This window comes from Amblyomma mixtum, chromosome 3 (assembly GCF_055824585.1).
Source record: "Amblyomma mixtum isolate Tamu chromosome 3, ASM5582458v1, whole genome shotgun sequence".
NCBI lineage: Eukaryota > Metazoa > Arthropoda > Arachnida > Ixodida > Ixodidae > Amblyomma > Amblyomma mixtum.
The window spans coordinates 431,214,953-431,221,790 of NC_143014.1; positions in this window are offsets into that span (position 1 = coordinate 431,214,953).

Below are 6,838 nucleotides of genomic sequence, written 5' to 3' on the forward strand. Positions count from 1 at the left end.
GCAGGTGGCGCTTGATGTCTTTTTATTCTTTTTTTGGTTTGTTTTTGGACAGGCGGACGCCCGTTCCAAAGGGACTAGCCCCACTTTTTTTTTGTCGCAACCTGTTCTGATCAGTTCCTCTGTTGTCGCGAAGTCACCTGCTTCGCCTGCTTGGGGAAACAGCGCACTGTCGTTGTAGAGCACACAGGAGACACAACAGACTCGACCGACGCCATGTTGGAAAGTGGCGGCGCATCACTACCTCGCAGCAGGCCTCCGCAGAGCTGTGTCCGTACGGGCTTTGTCTGGTAATATCACCAGTGATTGAAACACTCCCTACCATTTAAATATACCTGTCCAAACCATGTTTTTAGTTGCAATGCTTATTGTTTTGATTAATAGTCATACACTCCTCAAATATTCGAGGGACTATTTTCTGTGTTTTTGCAGTCCTGATTGGACGAGAGAGTTCTACCTTCCGTAGTGCTGCAAACATCTTGTGAGACGAAGTATAGGCTCCAACTTAACTACGAAGTTTATGGTGCACGGAACACTGGATCGTATGACACCATCCGGAACGTTCTGCGGTAAACGGGTGGCATGATACGTTTTTTTCCGACGCGCGGTGCTCAGCACTACTACGACGCCGACGGCTTTTCGACCGAACGAGCTGTATCAACATCGCTGTATGCGCTGTCACGTAATAAAGGAAAATGCTGACGATCAATGTGTCATTTCCTGCTACCCTACTCTATTTCACGTAAAACTGGGCTCACTCTAATCACTTGGGCCAGCAATGTTTACAAACTGCGCTGCTGCGAAAGATGCGAGATTGTAGCGCAGTGAAAAACAATGTTGCGTTACAAAGGGCGTCTCAAAAATAATGCTGACAAGGCTGCGAACTTTTTACCGCGACAGACCGCATGCTTGTAATCCGCGCGCACAGAAAAGTCACTTACCAGTACGTTTGCCCCAAGTTGCCGATCTTGTTGTGAACTTGGGCGCGAGTCCTATAGTAGCCTGCTTCTCGCAAACTGTGTGCGACTTCTTCATACATGCCGCCGTTTCTTTTCTGGTGCCGCAAGTCGGCGAGGCAATCTTCCCACAAGTCTATTAACATTGAAGTTTCCCGCTCTCCCGCAACTGCCACGGCGCCGACGTAATATCAGAAAAAATAAAATAAAACAAAAAAGCTAAGACAGAAAAAATAAGGGGGTCGTAAAACACCTCGCATCAACCACAGGCACAAATAAAAATAACTTATGGGGTGGAAGCGGCGGAAAATATACGAAAAAAAGTCAGGAAAATTGTGTGAAAAACTATCGCGTACCAAAGATATCTGAGGACTATATCAAAATGACTGAGCTTTTTTTTTTTTATTCGAGCTGTTTGCCATCAGGCATAATAAAAAGGAAAGAAAGTTATAAAAAGGAGTGCAAACAAGCCTCGCTTAAAAAGCGGCAAAAGTTCGTGATATAGCGATTATCTAGAGTCCACTTGGTATAGTCGTCTGCAACGTCCCATCGCAGGCCAACCTTTCTTAGGAAACGTCGTCTCACGGAAGCTGTAGCCGGGCAAGTCCACAGCAAGTGTTTTTCATCACACTGGTCGGGCGCAGCACCACAACGGGGACACTTGTCTGTCACTTCGTAACGTTTGTCACGCCACCGATGACGCACAGAAGGAGTCAGAGCCTCTCCTGCCCGAATCCGGCGCACAGATACCTCCTCCTCCCGAGTGAGACTCCGGGGGAGAGGGTACGAACACGGAGGAATTAGAGCGCGTGTTCGCTGACGCAAAGACTGTTTCTCGGAAACATGGGACAGGACCGGATCTGAGGGAAGAGGGGAAGGTGGCGGGATATCGGATGTGTCAAGGTGTGTCATTGCATCCACATGGATATTATGCGGATCCTGGGCATGCCCGCGGACCCAATGTATACGCACAGGACAGGGGCATTTTGTGCAAAGTTGGTGAATGGATTGTGTAACTTGGAATGTGCGCCGGACAGCCTTAAGCTGCTTAAGGGCGGCAAGGGATTCGGTGTAAATGTGTACAATATCGAAAGTAGGTACGAGTGGAAGGGAAGCAATGGCATTGTGTATGGCCTGAAGCTCCAAGGCCAGGGGGGAGCAAGTATCCGTGCTATATGTAGCGCGGGAGTTGAGATGAGGATGTGAGGGACTGTAAACTGCAGTAACTCCCTGCACTGCTGTGTGTGATGCATCGGTGTATATTATGCACCCTGAAGGAAGATGGGCGGCTGATATCGGCGTCGAAGCAGAGGGGCGATTGTCTGTGAGCTGACAGTATGACCATGGAGGAAGAGTCTGTAAACGATGAAGCTGAAGCGACATCTTGCGTGCTCTGTTTGCCTCACGCTGGTCGATAAGTTCACTCAATGTATTAAGTTGAGCGTACTCTTGCAGAATGGGTATGGGTGTGATACGCGGAAGATAAGTTATGGCGCGCATAGCCTCCCGATTGATTGATTCAAGGGAGTCCCACTGTCGGCGGGTGAGGCGATGAAATTGCGCCTGGTACACTATCCGCGGCTGAAGGATGGAGCGCACGAGCTGACGGGCAGCATCAAAACGCGCTCCGCCAGAGCGCATAGCTATGCGTCGAATCAGACCGAGAGTAGCGTGAGCCGATTTACGGGTCGCGTTTAGCCACGGTGTCCCAGTCCCAGATGTATGAAGTAGAAGACCTAGAGCACGCACACTTTCAACTTGAGGAATTGGAGAATTATCTACCGTGAAGGTAAAATGTGCTGCTTTCCGTAAGCCACTTCTGTTGCCAATGCGAATGAAACAAGATTTATTACACGAGAGGGTCAGACCCAAAGGGGGTAGTCGTGATGTTAAGGCATCCAGCGCTTGCTGAAGCGCCGACTGTTGCACAGACGCATCTGGATTACAGGACCACAAGGTTATGTCGTCGGCGTACGCAAGGACGCGCACAGAAGGAATTTTCTCTAGGGCTCGGACAAGAGGTATAAAAGTTACATTAAATAATGTGGGGGCGAGGACGGAGCCCTAGGGTACACCGCGGTTGGAGGTAAAGTGACCAAAAGGCTTCCCATGGACACGTACACTGAGGTTCTGTTTGTTAAAAATGAGTGAATTGAGTGAGTTGTCTCAAAGCGACTTAGCAGACAACGCTGGGCTGCATGGTGTGCCCGCCTCTCCTCTACACAGGGTAATAGACTGAGCTTTTCATTGTGTTCGCTTCTCGCGCGTTTGTTACTGCGAGCGAGAGTATGAAATTAATGCATTGTAAACCAAAACCATACAACTTTTAAATAATTTTACAAGCTAATATTTTACTGCCTGCATTGAAGTTTAGGGAAGGACGTTTTTTCACGCTCTCATACCGTAAACGGATCGTGCACGAGAGCGCGCGTTGGTGCCGCTCGAAGCAACGCTAGCAATTTTGGGACGCGCTCGAAGGCCCTCGAAACCTCGATAGAGTTCCGGGCTGCTCTGTTGACACGATAGACCATTGACTCGATGGCCATTGAAACTGGCCGTGTAGCAGCGCTCGATCGCCTTTGAGTCGAAAGACTATCGGTTCGGGGGCCTTCGAAATGCCCGTATGACAGGGGTATAACTCGTGTGCCGCCTCGTTGCCTGGGACATATTCGTGTGCGTGGGTCCAGATTATCGTAATTTCGCGGTTTAGTTCAGAACTTGCTGGAATTTTGTTAGCCTTTTTCGAGGCGCTTCCTTTGCCAAAATTCCAGGCTGCCGTTTTTCTATCGCTAATTATGACGTTTGCATTTGTCCCAACGCAAGCGAGCGCTATTGCAACTTCCTCAGCTGTATCCATGTTTCGGCTTCTAGTGGATGCGGAGGCGACTGGTACGCCACGGCCATTGGCCACCGTGGAAACCCCGCCCCCGACTTTCCACTAGCCCCGTCTACATAGACGACTTCCTCAGATTTCTTGTTTGTCTCCACTGGGTGCATGTTTTCGCAAAAAAAAAAAAAAGGGTGGGGGGGGGGGGGGGGGCGACGAGTATGTTTTAGCGACATTTTTGGGGACTATCTGTTTTGTCGCTCGCACCCCTGTCTGACTGCAGCCCCACCAAATCCAGGATGGTTCTGCCCGTGTTCGGCTCAATCTTTCTAGCTGCGCCATACTTGCTGCTTCCGCCAATTCAGTCAAATTATTATGCACCTCCATTTCGAACAGGCGGTCCGTTAGGGTCGTAATGGGAAGCCCCAGCGTTCTCTTTACGCATCGCTTAATAAGTACGTCTATTCTGTGTTTTTCATCTTTCCTAATGCTGAGATATAGAGTGGCGTAGCATATGCGGCTGATAATGTAGGCCTGCATCAGTTTTGAAGGCTACGCTCTTTTAGGTCCCTACCATTGAGCGCGCCTCTTCTGAATATGCCAGTTGCCTGTGCTGCGTAATTTTCTACTTTCTTCATTGTTTTGTCATTATATTGTTCTAACATGTATATTGTTATTGTTGGCTGTTAGATCCATCCTGTAAAAGAAAATCCCAACCCCTGTTATTTACTGAGATTCGTTAAGTGTGGTTATGGCCCTGTCCTCAGGGAAACCCTATAAAAACCCTGTTATGAATTCCCTCTTGAAACACCTTATGTCTGCACGCACATTGAACCTAAAAATTACAATATTTTGGGTAATAAGTCAATGTGGCATAGATGAAAATGAGGAAGCAGACAGGCTTGCGGCGACAGGTGCCGAACTGAGTCTTATTGATGTAAATCAACTTCCTTATCAGGACCTCAGGTCACATATTAGGACTCCATTCCGCAAAGAGTGGCAGCAGGATTGGGAAAAACAAGCAGAAAATAAACTACACACTATAAAAACCAAGGATTGGAAGGTATGCCACAGAAAAACAAAATAGATTCAAAGAAGTTGCTCTCTTTAGACTGAGGATAGGACACACATACATCACGCATTCACACATTTTAAAGGCACCACAGTGCGCGAGATGTGGAGCCCACGTCTCAGTTGTACAAATATTAATCATGTGCCCGAGATTGGAGACAGAAAGACGGCACTTCCCAGAAATATACACATTGGCACTACAAATGCACCGTTCTTTATTTTTAGGTGATGAACGCATCTTTTCATAGGAAGGGTGTTCAACTTTTTAACAAATGGAGGCTTTTTGCAAGATCTCTCTTATTCCAAGTAACATCAGCCCCTCCTCATTGCAGAGGAGAAGGCTGAGCTTAGCCGTAGCTGCCGGATGCCTCGCCCTTCTTGCTCAAGCCAGGCTGAGGTTTAGGCTACCTGGCTTCGTCTTTTATGTCTCAATCAAAACTTCCTTCACAGTGCCTTCAGGGGACGAACACGATTCTTGACGGTCCATCAGGACTTCTTGTCTGCATTTCTACATGCACATGCATGAGTCTGAAGGTGTTGAAGGAATCTACATGAGCTGCTCTGTTTGTAATGGCGCGAGTCTGAAGGTGCTGAAGGCATCTCCAACAGAGGCTTGTTTGTACTGGCGCTAGTCTGAAGGCATCTTCATGGAATCCTCTCGGTGTTGGAGCGATTCTGATGGTGCTGAATGCATCTCCATTAGCAGCTCTGTTTGTAGCGGCGCGACCCTGGCGGTCCTGCAGAAACCTGCATACAGCTGCTCCGTCTGCGGGCGCCTTTTTGAAGGTTCTGCATGCATGGTGCTCCGTCCGCGTGCTGTCTTCGGCGGATATAATTATGGCAAGAATTCTTAATTGTCACATGTGAATCAGTTTGTATAGCACATGTCGTCTTGTATTACCAGCATAACTGCTCGCAAGTGGCGATTTATGCGGCCAGAAAGCAGCCTACGAAATTAGTGGGGGCTATATTAAACACGCTGGACGTACAAGCAAACAGTGACGCTCAGGAGTCTTGCTAATGTGTGTGCATACTGCATAATCACGGCGCTTGTAGCATAGCAATTAAGCACGCATTATGTTCTACACGCTTCCGATACATATATATATATATATATATATATATATATATATATATATATATATATATATATATATATATATATATATATATATATATATATATATATACAGGGTGTCCCAGCTAAATGTAACCAAGCTTTTAAAAAAGACGAAGTGTAATGAAATAAAACAGCGCAAGGAACGGGACGAAACACAAGGAGCGAAACACAGACACGGGCGCTGACTAACAACTGAAATTTGATTTTGATGCAGGACACATATATAAGGTACAAAGAGGAGGGTGTGTCCAAGGCGATCCTGCACAATCACCGAAACAGTGTAGTCACGTCCAAGGGTAAAAACGATAAAAAGGTGAAAGGCCGAAGAAAAGACAAAAAAGCGATAAAACCACAGTGTAAAAGGCCGGGACGGAAAGTGAAAGCGATAAAAACATATACACACATAGCCAAAAGGCAAAAAAACAGCGTTAAACTACCAACTAGACCGGCATCTTGCACTTCTGAAGACGAAGTGCCCTAGCCCCAGTGAGACCAACTGAGGGTTGTTGCCAGTCGCGTGTCCTAGTCTGCGGTATTTTTTTATTATGCAAACATAATTAATTAGCAGATATTAATTAGCTAACTTTTTAATTATTGCCTTCAGGAAGAAAGTGTCATGCAGGAATTGTAGCTCCCATAGAAAAATAACCAGTTGCCGTGTTTGCAACCATGCAAGTACCACTGATACAGCTTCTTTTAGTTTCCTTAAAAGAAAGCGCGCGAAATACAAAAAGAACCACGTGATAGGGAAAAAGTTTTAGCGCTCCCAGACGACCGGTCAAGCAAAGGCATTCGCTTATGTTTCCAACGCTATCCCGAACGGGGTTCGGCGTTTTACGATGGTTACGAGATATATGCCAGCAACTC